General features: G+C 41.6%; 1 protein-coding gene across 2 annotated transcripts in view; it reads right to left on the bottom strand.

The window, feature by feature from the left end:
* Positions 1 to 14,899, bottom strand: part of PLXDC2 (plexin domain containing 2) — a 635,896-nt gene that overhangs the window by 152,414 nt on the left and 468,583 nt on the right. The window lies entirely within an intron of this gene.

Here is a 14,899-nt window from a genome sequence, read left to right as displayed (position 1 = left end):
AAAATGCTAACAGCAGCTTTATGTGCACCCACCGGAAGATCGCTTTATCACTTTGCTGATCTACTACGTGCCAAAAATTTGCCAATTAAGTGTATTTTATATGTGTTTTGCTAAATTACAGAGGTTCATATACAGCAAAGCAGAGGGAAATACATCTGTTTGTAGGACAGGAAAATGTCAGATAAGCATATGTTGCAGCATATTGGATAGTCATTCTCATTTCTACTTTTCCGTGCTTACCTATTTTCTGCGTAGGTTACTGGATTTTGTTTTATGCCATCAGAATTACCTTTATTATACTTTATAAAACCCCTTGAAGAAGTTAATGAGCCTTGGAAAAAAAGAGAACCTAGAAATCTTGATATCTTTTAGGTTTTAAAGGGAATATGGAAGGAAGATTTCATCCTCCAAACTATTTATATGTACATGTAGATCTTTCAAAGAAATGTCCAGCAATACCTTTACATGGCCAGTCTGTTCCTCTATCCCTGAGAAATCAGTCTTTGAAATGACACACAAATGAGGCTGAAGAGCAATTGCAGATCTGAAGACTCTGTCACTCCAGCTCTATTCCCCTCCCAGCGCCGCCTCCTCCTGCTTAATTGATAACTCCTTGGCCTGAAGTCAAACAGCATAGAGGGTGTCAGTCAAGCAGGAGGAGGCAGTGCTAAGCGGGGAATAGAGCTGGAGTGACAAAGGCTTCAGATCTACCATAGCTCTTCAGCTTCATTTGCATATCAATTTAAATGCTAATTTCTCAGAAACAGAGGATCGGTCAAGTCATGTAAAGATATTGCTGGACTCATTTTTGAAAAAGCTACATGCACAAATAAATCGTTTGGGTGTGAAATGCATACGTTAGGTTTACTATCTAGGAGCAACATGGAATAGAGGAGGTGATCCTGAGTTCAGGGATGTATATTTTTCCATCATTTTATTCAGTATTTTCATTTAAAAAGTTGTTGAAAGGGAATTTAAAAAAAAAATGTTTGTACAGTTGAAGAATAGGAAGTGGGAGTCTAGTATTAGGCATAGTGATGGTGATAGTGATATGAAAATTAAACAAAGCTTTTCTTTTCAGAAAATAAGTTTAACATAAAAAGCTGATTTTAATAACATATAATTTTCCTGTTTCCCCACCCACCCATAGAGAAACCTTGTTAGTCCTTCTTCCCCCTCCACCAGGTAGAGAAAGCCTGTGAGTCCTGCTTTCCCCTCCACCAGGTAGAGAAAGCCTGTGAGTCCTGCTTCCCCCTCCACCAGGTAGAGAAAGCCTGTGAGTCCTGCTTCCCCCTCCACCAGGTAGAGAAAACCTGTGAGTCCTGCTTCCCTGCCCGATAGATAGAGAGGAACCCAAGACTTTTAGGTTTTCGCTATCTGTTGGAGAAGGAAGCAGGACTCAAAGGCTTTCTCTAACAAATAAAGTCCTGCTTCCCCTCCTCCAGATAGAGAAAGCCTGTGAGCCCTACTTCTGTATGCAACAGATAAAGAAAAACTGTGAGTCCTGTTTCCTTCATCAGAAAGAGAAATCCTGTGAGTCCTGCTTCCTTGCCCAACAGACAGAGAGGAACACAGGACTCACAGGCATTCTCTATCTGTTGGAGAAAGTAGCAAGATTCACAGTTTTTCTCTATCTGGTGGAGGGGAAGCAAGACTCAGAGGCTTTCTCTATCTGGTGGAGGGGAAGCAGGACTCAGAGGCTTTCTCTATCTGGTGGAGAAGGAAGCTGGACTCACAGGCTTTCTCTATCTGGTGGAGAAGGAAGCTGGACTCACAGGCTTTCTCTATCTTGTGGAGAAGGAAGCTGGACTCACAGGCTTTCTCTATCTAGTGAAGAAGGAAGCTGGATTCACAGGCTTTCTCTATCTGGTGGAGAAGGAAGCTGGACTCACAGGCTTTCTCTATCTGGTGGAGAAGGAAGCTGGACTCACAGGCTTTCTCTATCTAGTGGAGAAGGAAGCTGGACTCACAGGCTTTCTCTATCTGGTGGAGAAGGAAGCTGGACTCACAGGCTTTCTCTATCTGGTGGAGAAGGAAGCTGGACTCACAAGCTTTCTCTATCTAGTGGAGAAGGAAGCTGGACTCACAGGCTATCTCAATCTGTTGGGGAAGGAAGCTGGACTCACAGGCTTTCTCTATCTAGTGGAGAAGGAAGCTGGACTCACAGGCTTTCTCTATCTAGTGGAGAAGGAAGCTGGACTCACAGGCTTTCTCTATCTGGTTGAGAAGGAAGCTGGACTAACAGGCTTTCTCTATCTGGTGGGGGAGGAAGCTGGACTCACAGGCTTTCTCTATCTAGTGGAGAAGGAAGCTGAACTCACAGGCTGTCTCTATCTGTTGGAGAAGGAAGCAGGACTCAGAGGCTTTCTCTGACAGATAAAGTCCTGCTTCCCCTCCACCAGATAGAGAAATTCTGTGAGTCCAGCTTCCTCCTCCACCAGATAGAGAATGCCTGTGAGTCCTGCTTCCCTGGCCATTCATAGAAAAAACCTTTAAGCGCAGCTTCCTCAGCCTACATATAGTGATTGACAGCTTGATTCTGTATTCAGCATATACAATCAGTTAATAATTTGTTGGTGTGCTACAGTCTCTAGAGTCACTCTACTTCAGTATTTCCCAAACTCCAGTCCTCACGAACCCCAACAGGTCACGTTTTCAGGATTTCCATAGTGCTGCATAAGTGAAAGAACTCCTGATACTTCCATCACCTGTGCAATACTAAGGAAATCCTGAAAACATGACTTGTTGGGGTCCGTGAGGACTGGAGTTTGGGAAGCACTGCTCTAGTTAATTAATGGTGGTCACAAATAAGGGAACCCTTTGATTAATTCTGAATTCTCTACTATGGTATTAAAAATAAGTTATATATACAAAACAACCCCTTTAATATGAATGTATGATCAAAAATACCTTTTTATTTAAATCTGATTTTTGTGTTACATGTGTTTTCTATGCTTTGGCAATGTTTTTTTCAAAACACAATCTTTATAAAAAGAAAAATACACAAGATAGTAATCTTGCAATTTTCACGTAAGCCACTGGGGCTATATTAGACTCATACTTCCTGTTCTATCCAGGCGACATTTCAGAAATCTCATTATCATCAGAGGCAGGATTGCAATGACAGTCAATATCTCTATTCACAGATGATAACACAGGGTCCACTAATCACAATAGAGGATGTCCCAGCTGACCCTGCTCCTCCTCCTGTACTAGATGATTCAATACAAAAAGACAGGGTCAAGGTTCATTGTGGCTTTTGTAGCTTGTACATGTGTTGTTTCCTAAAGCAACAGGAAGTAGTTGATAAAAACCCCAGTGGCCAGTTTGAAAATTGCAAGATTTCAAAATTGCATTTTTTTTTCTAGATTATGATATGGAAAAAAACACATTGCCAAAATTAAAACTAAACTGAATTAAACAATAGGCAATTTTCAGATGACTCATTTTTTAAGGTAAGCTGTTTCCTAACAATAGTTCATGAATTTATTTCAAGAAACCCCTTTAAGAGTAATTTTTATATTATCCACTATCCACTTAGTCATTTAGTCATTATTGGTGCTAACCGAAGCATAGATAAATAAATACTTTTGAAGCCACTAACTAGACATTACAGTTGCCCTTAGGATTTGTCACACATAATGCTTTAATACTTTCCGCTGTGTTTTAATCTTTAATCCTATGTTTGCTCGGAACAAAATATGTTTATTTAATGCCTTCAGTTAAGCACCAGACTACATGCTTATTCCCATTAAGTCTGTTTATTATGCAAGAAGCTTGTTCTGATGTGTCTCGCAAGCGGAATCTAAGAATTTTTTTTCTTTTCATATGGCCGGCTTTATACACATACAAATATTAGTCTTATCAAACATTTATCCTTGGGGGAACAGCATATTATTTGTTTCTCGAACATAATCCTCTGGTTCCTCATTTATCTTATATGTCCTTCAGATGTATCTTCCATAAATCTGCTCTCCCATAATAACTGTTCATTATATGCTTTTCTCTTGGTACTTTGCTTATGAAGAATGTAATTCTCTTCGTTTCGAGGTTTATGATAGAAGCCGCCATGTGTTGCTACTTTTCATTGATGGAATTCTTTCAACTTAAAGGCTTGATACGTAAAATATTTTCTAAAATGTACTGGCACGGATGTGCCCAGAAGTACACATCTGCAAATTTCACCAAGGTCTCTAGTTTCTCACAATTAGAGATGAGCAAACCCGAACTGTAAAGTTCTGAGTTCGGACCGGTGCTGAACTCCGAATACGGACTTCTCCCGGAAGTCTGTTTTAGTGCTGAGCGTTCCGGAACAACAGAGAGAGACCCCTAACCCTTACTATGAAAGTCTTACAGCCCTTTTAGAGCACCAAAGTTTGGGTCAGTATTGACATCCATGGCATTCGGGTTCAAGTTTGGGTGGAGTCTTGGTACCCAAACCAAACTTTGGTCACAAATTGGGTCGAACCTGATGGACCTGAACGTCCACGAGTCCGCTCATCCCTACTCACAGTACAATACAGTGAATGATATGCCAGGTAAAAAAACATCACAGGCTACAATTCACACCTCAGCCATTGGGTGGCCCCATATAGACATATAACAGAAACATCTCCTGACAGAATATCACAAAGTAATTTTTTCTTCTTCAAACCTGACCGTCTTGTGCCACTTATTTTGGGACATGTGGAGCCAAGAGGATTACTAATAAAGGATAGATCTTTGGTACGACAAAGAATAGGAACAGTATAGTCCAAAAAGTGGAATTCAAAAGGTTCTATTTCTACATGTTTTTGTCCATAAACAGCACCATGCTATCCTATGGGCAGCATCTGGTATTACAAAAAAAGTAATCGAACAAGGGTTAGCTGCAAAACCAGACTCAGCTCATAGACAAGAGTGGCGCTATTTCTGAATTGTTTCTATTTTGGCTGGTGTTATATTTTTGTAACATCCATTATAATCTGGTATGATCCATCATGGACTGTTTTTTTTTTCCACCTTCAATCTTGTCTAAGGGATCAGTCAAGTTTCCTTCAGGCTTGGTTTTCTGCTGGATCATCTTGGCCCCCCGAGGAAGCCATTTTGAAACGCGCATCGGGGCACGTGGCTGCAGATGGACACTAACATGGGTAAGACCGTTCATAATACATATGGCCCCTGAGTGCTTTAAGTAGGGAGTTTTCTATGATAGGTCACTGACCGAAGAATAGGGAGAAGCCTCCAGAATATTATAATGTTATCTCCCTCCTTGACACTTAGGATTTGGTCATCCTTATATCTTTGATGCACTAGGCCCTTTAGTTGAATCTGAAACCTTGATTGGGGATATTACTCATCATTATATATTATTTATACCCATGTTTTTTGTCTTATCTGTAGCAACCTTACATCTTGGCATCTGTGGCCTTATTCGAATAGCTCTGTTTGTATATGAATAATTTAATTACTGCTGTTTTTAGCTGTTTAATTAAAGAATATAATTTTATTCTAAAAACCTTTTTTGTGGCGGTGTATATGCTCCGTATCTTGGTGATCTAATATTGGTTTTCTGCTGGATAGAAAACCTGGGCATGTAAATCTGCCCTGACCATCAAACAATAATGGCAGCGATTGTGTGAACAAAGCCACATCTTAGAAAATTTCTTCAGAGGGGTTGTTTAGGATTAGAAAAACAAAGCTATTGGCACTAGAGTTCAAGTCCTCATCCTCTCTGGCGAATTTGCAAATTTAATTTCCCATAAGAGTATGCAAGGCATTTACCTCTACTCATACTGGCATGTCAGGCCTGGTATGTCACTTTCCACAAGTAGAAACCTTACCCCTTATATAGGGTAGATTCATCAATCATGTAGCTGTGCAAATTTTTTGAAGCTTTCTTACATTTTTATGCTAACTTTGCTAAGTTTTTGGAAAGTTGGTGAAGATTATCAGGAGGGACATGACTTAACACGGCATGGACAAATTCCATATAATTTATGCCAAAAAATTGGCACAAATTATAGTTTTCCTCTATAACTGGAATACATTTCGGTCTCTGGATCATGGCAGCTGAAAGAAGCAACAAACTTATTAAGAGGTTTACACCTTCTGCATGAATTACTCCAGTGTAATCTGCATCAAAACTGGCGAACAAAACTACAGTATTGATGAATTAGCCACCGATAGGGTCAGGGGTGGATTACAATGGGGTCAATCTGGGCGGTAGCCCAGGGCCCAGTGGTGTGGGGGGGCTTGTGCTGGATGAAAGATGAAGGACTTCACCTAGAGACGTCACTGGTGAGTCAGTGTTACCTATACACTGACACTATACACTGTATACTTTATACTGAACTGAAGGGTAAATTGACTCGATCAATGGATGTTTGACAGGTTATAGTTTCACACAGCAACTATTCTTCTGGAATAATCTGGTTCAGGTATATGATGACCCCGTCGCATGACCCCATCACATGACTCCGTTACATGACCGGGGGGCCCACAGTGTCTGAACAGCCTGGAGCCCTGGCTACCCTTAATCCACCCCTGGATAGGGTGATACATGAAGGCTGGTGTAGCACACTTAATGAAGCGCTCTCTGGAGGCCACTGACCTGATTCATTAAGCATCTGGTATTTATCATGCACCATCACCATAAATCAGGGGTGGGGAACCTCAGGCCCCAGGGCCATTTACGGTCCTCGAAGACCTTTTATCAGGCCCTCAAAAAGATTCTCAGGGGCCGCATTTTTGGGCAAGGAACTGTATTTTGATTGCCATAAGCTCATTAATTTCTTCTTCCTCTGTGAGCACACACACACACACACACACGCAAGTGTTCACTACTGAACACTGAAGGGCATGCAATGAAAGATTACATCCTGACACCAGTGTCAGAGTCAGGATGTACTTTGGGGGCCCTCAAAGAATTGTATAAATATCCAAATGGCCCTTCACTAAAAAAAAGATTCCCCACCCCTGCCATAAATGAATGCCAACTGGCATAACTTATGATGAATTTGATGGGTGGACGTGACCACACCCCATCTTGCTAATGTCCTGGCCTTGCCACGCCAATATTGGTGTAGCTGGCTGGGACTGGCATGTAAATGCCAAAAGTCACAATATAGGTGCTTATGAGACATCGGACTGCACTCAGATGTCACTCGAGTGCAGTCCGATATATGCCGAGTCAGGCCATGGCAGAGATCGAGAAATTACTTTTTCCGTCTCATCCACACCTGTGATGCGATTCTCTCATGTGAGAGGATGGGAACGCAGTAGCATGATACTCAGCTCACGCTCGCAGCAGAGCAGGAGCCGTGGGTGATTAGAAAAATTGCTTCCAATGCTCTTGCATCGGATGCCATACGCTGGTGTGATTCCAGAGTTAGACTAAATAACAGACCCCCCAAAAACGACCATGATAAGTGTCAAGTTCAAAACACCTCCTGTTTCACCACATAAGGCAGCAAACCCTCTAGCATAGGAAATACAGCATATCTTATAAAGTGACAAAGTACAAAAAGATTTTGTGCAATGCAAAAAGGTCCTAGATAGTAAATTAACCAAAGTATCCAATAAATAATACATAAATATGAATAAATGACTGTACAAATATGTAAATGAATGTGTAAATGAATGAATAAATATGTAAATAAATATTAAAGGTTTTATACAGTAATGCTTTTTACTATAAGCCTAAAAAGTAACAGGGAGGTACTTACAATCTACCTGTGGGTTCTACCTGGCACCGGCACAGAGCAGTCACCGACCGCTCCTGCTGACAATGTCAACAGAGCAGCTCTTCTTCTTCCAGGCTCCTCTGTCCATGGGGCATGACTGCCAACATCATGGTCATTGACAGCTGGCTCCCCACAGCTAGGCAGCGGGAAGCCGACTGTAAATCACCATGATGTCAGCAGTCATGTCCCATGAACAGAACCGAGCAGAAGAGAAGCCGCTACTTTATGGACATGACATCAGCAGAAGTCATTGAATCGCCAGCAGAAGCATTCTGTAAAAGCTTTCTTGTGGCAGAGATCGGTGCCCGGTATTACAGGTAGGTAGGTAGCCAGTTTTTAGGCCCACAGTAAACAAAAAATGGTCCTGGATAAACCCTTTAATATTACTAAAAAAAAATAACAAACAAAAAGGGATTGACAATGTAAACTTTGCATTTTCCATAGGTCTCTAGCTATTTTTTCATTAGAATTAGATGGATACAAAAACAGTATTTATTAATGGCTGCATTCAGATAGAGTATCATTTTTTGCTTTATGTCTATGTAAAAGATTTACTTATGCTAGAGTCTGCGAGAAAGAGGACAACCTAAAATCTTGTGGATAAACCCATATGACAATTCTACAACGGTGGATCACTCCGTAAGAGTAGGGTTCCACATCTGAGAAAAACTATCTGATTATTCTGATCAGAGGAGCATCAGTTTTTCGCTGACATAGGGAGAAAAAAAACATTTCTCTACCTTCTCTATTCTGTCAAATATTGAATCGCACTCGGATGCCACGTTTAATCTTGCTTCTGTAATTCGCTTCTGGTTACCGACCCAGTTGTTCCATCCTGCCTGATCTTTCTGCTCCTGACCTTGGATATATCTTTTGATCTTGTGCTGCCTGCCCATGTCTTGGACCGGCTGCCCTGACCTCAGACCATCTGATCACATCTCTGCCCTCCTGTACTGCGTATTTGTGACTCTTACTTTCTGGGCAGCTGCTGCAGGTCTGGGGACTGGCCTGGAGTGACACCTGGTGACTACCTGTGGTCAAGCCTATCCTCACCACCAGAGGCTCCAGTGAAAACCAGGTAGTTGCATAGTCACGCCCCTGCAGGGTAACCCCGGACCACGGCGGAGTGGGTCCACACCCACCAGCGTTACACAATTCACATCACTAGCATCAACATTTTCCGACAGAGAATCACAAAATTATGTTCATTTTCAAAGCTAGTAATCTCACGCCGCCCATATCAGGATATGTTTAGCCAATATAAAAGGTAAGGAAGTAAACATTTATAGGTCTCTAAAACAAACCAACAGTAATTGTGAGCCATTAAACTCATTCATTCAGTCCTTTACAAGCCCTTTGACAATTGTTTAATAGGCGAACTCTGCCCGTATACAACACTGACCCCTTGATAGCTAAACTCCTCGGTAAAAGATGTCTCCCGTGTCTAGCATAGTCAATTAAGATGTCTCCATGTTCTCAAGTGTCGCCACCAGTTCCTTTTTAATCCACTGGATATATTTCCATCCATAATAAAGAATCAGCGCTTCCACAATCAACATTCACTTTAATTTCCCTTTTATGCTCCGCGAATGTAAAGTGTCGCTAATGTTTATACTGTGTTCAAAAGGAAATCATTTAGTTAATTTTCCCCAAGCTTCTACAACTATACATCCTAACAAAAAGTGACTCAAAAAAAGAATTGTAATTGATTTTCTCTCATAAAATATTAAATTCAATTTTCTTATCACTTGTTCTTTTTAGCCCAGTAAAAACTTGCCGAGCCTGGCGCGAAAACAATTCCACGAATTTTAATGGTATTTAAACATTCCAGACAATGGTTTTATACTAATCCAATTCCACACTATTTTCTTAATTTAATTTCAGCGCATTCATTTGAATCAAAAGCAAGTGACATAGAGCTGTTTCATCAAGAAACTTCTCAACCCGAAAGCTATAACCAGCCACACGTCACATAAAACAAAGAAAAAGATGGATTCACGAAAATGGAACAAATGGAAAATGTACTCCACTCTTCGAACCTATTTTCCCTTAAACAATTGGAAAAGTCAATATGTGTGTGGTTCATTGTGTACGATGAGAAAAATAATACGAAAACAGACAGCAACACCAACGCAAATAATATCTATATACAATGGTGCATAAAAGTTTGTGAACCCTACAGAATTTGCCACATTTTTGTACAAGTTTTTACTTTTAAATTACGAAAATTATCCAATATCAAACTTTTATGAGTGGCAAAAGTATATATGAACCTTTGCGATTTGCAGATCATTAAATGGTGAAATTAAATTCTGGTGCTTTCAATCAAAGGGATGACAGTCAGGTATGGCTGGGTGACCTAACAAACTCTGATCTATATGTCATCTGCTATCTATTCCAGTGATTTTTACACTCCAAAAGTCGAATGGTGCCCCTTTCCTTCCAAGCACTGCCTTGCACCCAAACAGTAGTTTTCCACAACATATGGGGTATTAGTGTATTCTGGAGAAATTGCACAGCAAACTTTATCTACCATTTTTTCTGCTATTATCCTTGTGAGAAAGAAAAAATTGTGACTAAAGCAACATTTTTTCGGGGAAAAAATTAATTTTTCATTTTCACGCCTCAAAGTTATAAAATTCTGTGAACCTCCTGTGGTTCAAGGTGCTCACCACAGCTCTAGGTAAGTTCCTTGAGGGGTGTAGTTTCTAAAATGGGTTACTATTGGGGGGGTTCCACTGTTTAGGCACATCATGGGCTCTTCAAGTGCAACATGCCATTTGCTCCAAAAGTCCAATGGTGCTCCTTCCCTTCCGAGTAGTTTTCTACCACATATGGAGTGTCGGTGTACTCAGGAGAAGTTTAAAAACACATTTCATGATTCTTTTTTTCCTGTTTTCCTAGTGAAAATGAAAAATTGGGGCTAAAGCAACATTTTTATGTTGCTTTAATTCCTGTGAAGCATCTATAAGGTTAATAAACTTCTTGAAAGTGGTTGTGAGCAGTTTGAGGGGTGCAGTTTTTAATATGGTATACGGCCGGCGCTGACACAGTCAGTGCGGGAAGCTGACGGCGGGGGACGTGACAGACACCGGAATGTGAGTATGTAGTGTTTTTTATTTTTTATTTTACAATGGTAACCAGGGTAAATATCGGGTTACTAAGCGTGGCCCTGCGCTTAGTAACCCGATATTTACCCTGGTTACCCGGGGACTTCGGCATCGTTGAAGACAGTTTCAACGATGCCGAAGTCGTTCCCCTGATTGTTGGTCGCTGGAGAGAGCTGTCTGTGTGACAGTTCCCCAGCGACCACACAACGACTTACCAACGATCGTGGTCGTATCGATGGTCGTGATCGTTGGTAAGTCGTTTAGTGTAACGGTACCTTAACTCTTCAGCAATTACTAAGAAAAAGCATACAAAAGACAAAGCTGAGTAAAAAGATTCATGCTGCCCTGGTCTGATGTCCAGTCCAATACTCCATTGCTACTCCATCACAAAGTCATGATTTCAATCCTATTGAAAATTTATGGAAAAGGCTGAAAAGGCCGGAGCGAGCAAGGCGACCTACAATCCTGGATCAGTTACACCTGTTTTGTCAGGAGGAATGGGCCCAAATTCCGACCAACTATTGTGAGAAGATTGTGGAAGGAAATCCCAAACGTTTGACCCAAGTCATTCAGTTTAAGTGTAATGGTACCAAATACCAAGTCATTCAGTTTAAGGGTAATGGTACCAAATACTAATGAATTGTATGTAAACTTTTAACTTTGCGGGAAGTAATAAAAATGCCTTAAAACATTCTCTTTCTAGCAATATTCTGGCATTTGGCAATTATTAATAATTATGGAAATCCTAATTGACCTAAAACGGGAAAAGTTTATTCTGATTTCATGTCAGAAATTGAGAAAAACATGCAGATGTGTCTTTTTATATAGTGTATTTAAACATCTAGTTTCAACTTTATGCTATTATAACAGCAGACCAATTGAGAGAGGATATATGAAGCGTATAAGGAAACTCTGGATTAATAGAAGACCTTCATGTCCACTGACTGAGAAACAACTCGTCACCCAACGTTTCAATGTCATAAGGAAAAAGCAATTATCACAACTTGAGATGGATCAACTGCACTGCACATCCACCCCACATGAAGACCTGCAACAACAACATGTGAAACCCCCTGAAAACCCTGATCCAATCCTGCAACTAGAGAGCACTGCAGCTGATCTGAAACAGAAGATCTTAGATAAACTAAATACCATCAATACCAGAGATTGACTGCCGAGGCTCAGCAAAGAAACACCACCAGACAGTATGCTAGAAGCTGCCAATAGAGCACTTGCATCAATACCTACCAACTCAATCTAATAAACTGATCTATGCTACTGCCTCAGCAATCATGGAAATGCTTGGCTCTACAACGAGCAAGAAGAAGAGAAGTACGTGCCCTCCTTGGAAAAGAAGACCGGAGACCAAGATCAAGGTGACATGAAGGGAAGTCAGTCAACTAACAGAAATACAGAAGGGTGTAAAGATCAAGAATAAGACCAAGCTGGACAAGTACAAAGGCCTGACCCCAACTGAAGCCCAAGACATTGCTAAACAAAGGCTCACAGCACTCACTGCAAGACTAGGGGGATACACTAGAGACGCTAAGGCCAAGAGGATAAATGCCCTGTACTCCAAAGAACCATCCAAGATGTACTCCCAACCTTGGAGTAACAGCACAAAGGCAGCAACTCCACCACTAGCAGAGACTGAACAATACTGGAGGAACACATGGGAGAAGGATAAAACACACAACACCAGTGCAATGTGGCGGCAAGATCTGAGACTGAAACACAGAAACCACCTAGAGCAAGAACGAGTCACCATTACAGAAGCAGACATCCAGCAGCGGGTCAAGAACATGAAGAGCTTGACAGCACCTGGCCCAGACAAGATCCACACCTACTGGCTAAAGAAATTAACAGCGGTACATGAAAACATGGCAAAGCAGATGAACCAACTGCTAGAAGCAGGCCACCCAGCTTGGCTAACACAAGGAAGAACAGTGCTGATCATGAAGGATCCTCACAAAGGAACAGTTCCTTCCAACTACCGCCCAATAACCTGCCTTACAACAACATGGAAACTCTTGTAAGGCATCATAGTCACCAAGCTACAGAATCATATGAACCAGTACATGAATCCAGCTTAGAACGGCATTGGGACCAACACCAGATGCTCTAAGCACCATCTCCTAGCAGATAGAGCAGTCACTCAAGACTCAAGATCCAGACAGACCAATCTCAGCACAGCCTGGATTGACTACAGGAAAGTCTATGACTCAATGCCACACACATGGATCTGTGAATGCTTGGCTCTGTACAATGTCAACAAGAAATTAAGAACCTTCCTCAGAAACTCAATGGGGCAATGGAGAACAACATTAGATGTCAATTCAAGACAACTAGCACAAATGACCATCAAATGCGGCATATACCAAGGTTATGCACTTTCCCCATTGCTGTTCTGCATAAGCTTGAACCCCCTCAGTCAAATAATTACAGAGTCTGGCTATGGATACAAGTTCAAGAGTCTAAGCATCATCAGCCACCTCCTCTACATGGATGACATCAAACTGTATGCGAAAAACGAACGAGACATCAATTCACTGATCCACCAGACAAAGATCTACAGCAAAGAAGACATCGGAGACTGGAGAAGTGCGGCAGAATGGCAATAAAAAGAGGCAAGGTAGTCAAGACTGATAAAGTGGAATTACCAGCAGGGCAAATAGCAGATGTACAGACATGCTACAAGTACTTCGCCATCCCACAGGGATATGGTAACCATGATGAGGAGGCAAGGAAAACAGCAACATCCAAATAGCATGAAAGGTTGAGACAGGTCCTGAAGAGCCAGCTCAATAGGAAGAATAAAAGAAGAGATGGAAGCTGCAGATGTGAAGACATGAAAGCTCCTCACAATACTTGGAGGTCTCCATCCTAAGTCTAGCACCCAAAGATTGTATACCAACAGAAAGGAAGGTGGTTGAAGCTTTATAAGCATACAAACTACCATCACGGATGAAACAAGGAGTATCCAGAAATACATCAGAAAAATAGCACCAAAAGATGAGATGCTGAGAGAAAGCCTAAGGCAGCAACAACAGATCTGGTAGGAAGAACAGGAACATGAAGCACCATGGCAAAACAAGCTGCTACATTGGATGTACCATCGAAAGATAATGGAGGTGGCGGACATTGAGAAATTCTACCAATGGCTGGAGAAAGCTGGACTCCGAGACAGCACAGAGACACTAATCTAAGCGGCACAAAAGCGAGCACTAAGAACGAAATCCATAGAAGCAGGAATCTACCACACAAGACAAGACCCAAGGTGCAGACTATGCAAAGAAACCTCTGAAACCATCCAACACATAGTGGCAGGATGCAAAATGCACGCAGGAACAGTGTATACCGAATCCGACAACCAAGTGGCAGGAATTGTATACAGGAATATCTGCACAGCATATGGGATAAGTCCCCCTAAGTCCAGGTGGGAAACCCCAGAGAAAGTGGTGGAGAATGAAAGGACTAAAATCCTGTGGGACTTCAAGATCCAGATGGATAAGCACGTGTTGGCTAATCAACCAGACATTGTGACAGTAGGCAAGGATCAGAAGACAGCAATGATAATAGATGTGGCAGTGCCAAGTGACAGCAACATCAGAAGGAATATGAGAAACTGGAGAAATACCTGGGCCTCAAAGGAGAACTGGAGAAGATGTGGAAGCTGAAGACAACAGTGATTCCAGTGGTGTTAAGAGCACTTGGAGCAGTGACCCCTAAGTTGGGAAAATGGCTACAACAGATCCCAGAAGCAACATCTGAACTCTCTGTCCAGAAAAGCACAAGTACTGGGGACAACTAAGATCCGGCGCAGAACCCTCAAACTCCCAGGCCTCTGGTAGAGGACCCAAGAATGAGAAAGGACAAAAAAGACCCCCCATTCGGGGGTGAGAATGAAGTTTATATATATAATCAGGTAGTAGGCACAATACTTTATGAATAGTTCTGCATAATCCAGAGACCCTAACTTTACAGTTACACATGGTGGTACATTACTTCCATTACATATTATACAAGTTCAGCAAACTATTATGAGAACCTCCATATTCCCCTGTT

Source organism: Ranitomeya imitator, chromosome 6, assembly GCF_032444005.1.
Source record: "Ranitomeya imitator isolate aRanImi1 chromosome 6, aRanImi1.pri, whole genome shotgun sequence".
Lineage (NCBI taxonomy): Eukaryota > Metazoa > Chordata > Amphibia > Anura > Dendrobatidae > Ranitomeya > Ranitomeya imitator.
Note: the sequence above shows the minus strand (reverse complement) of the source record. Positions and strands in the feature narration are given on the sequence as shown.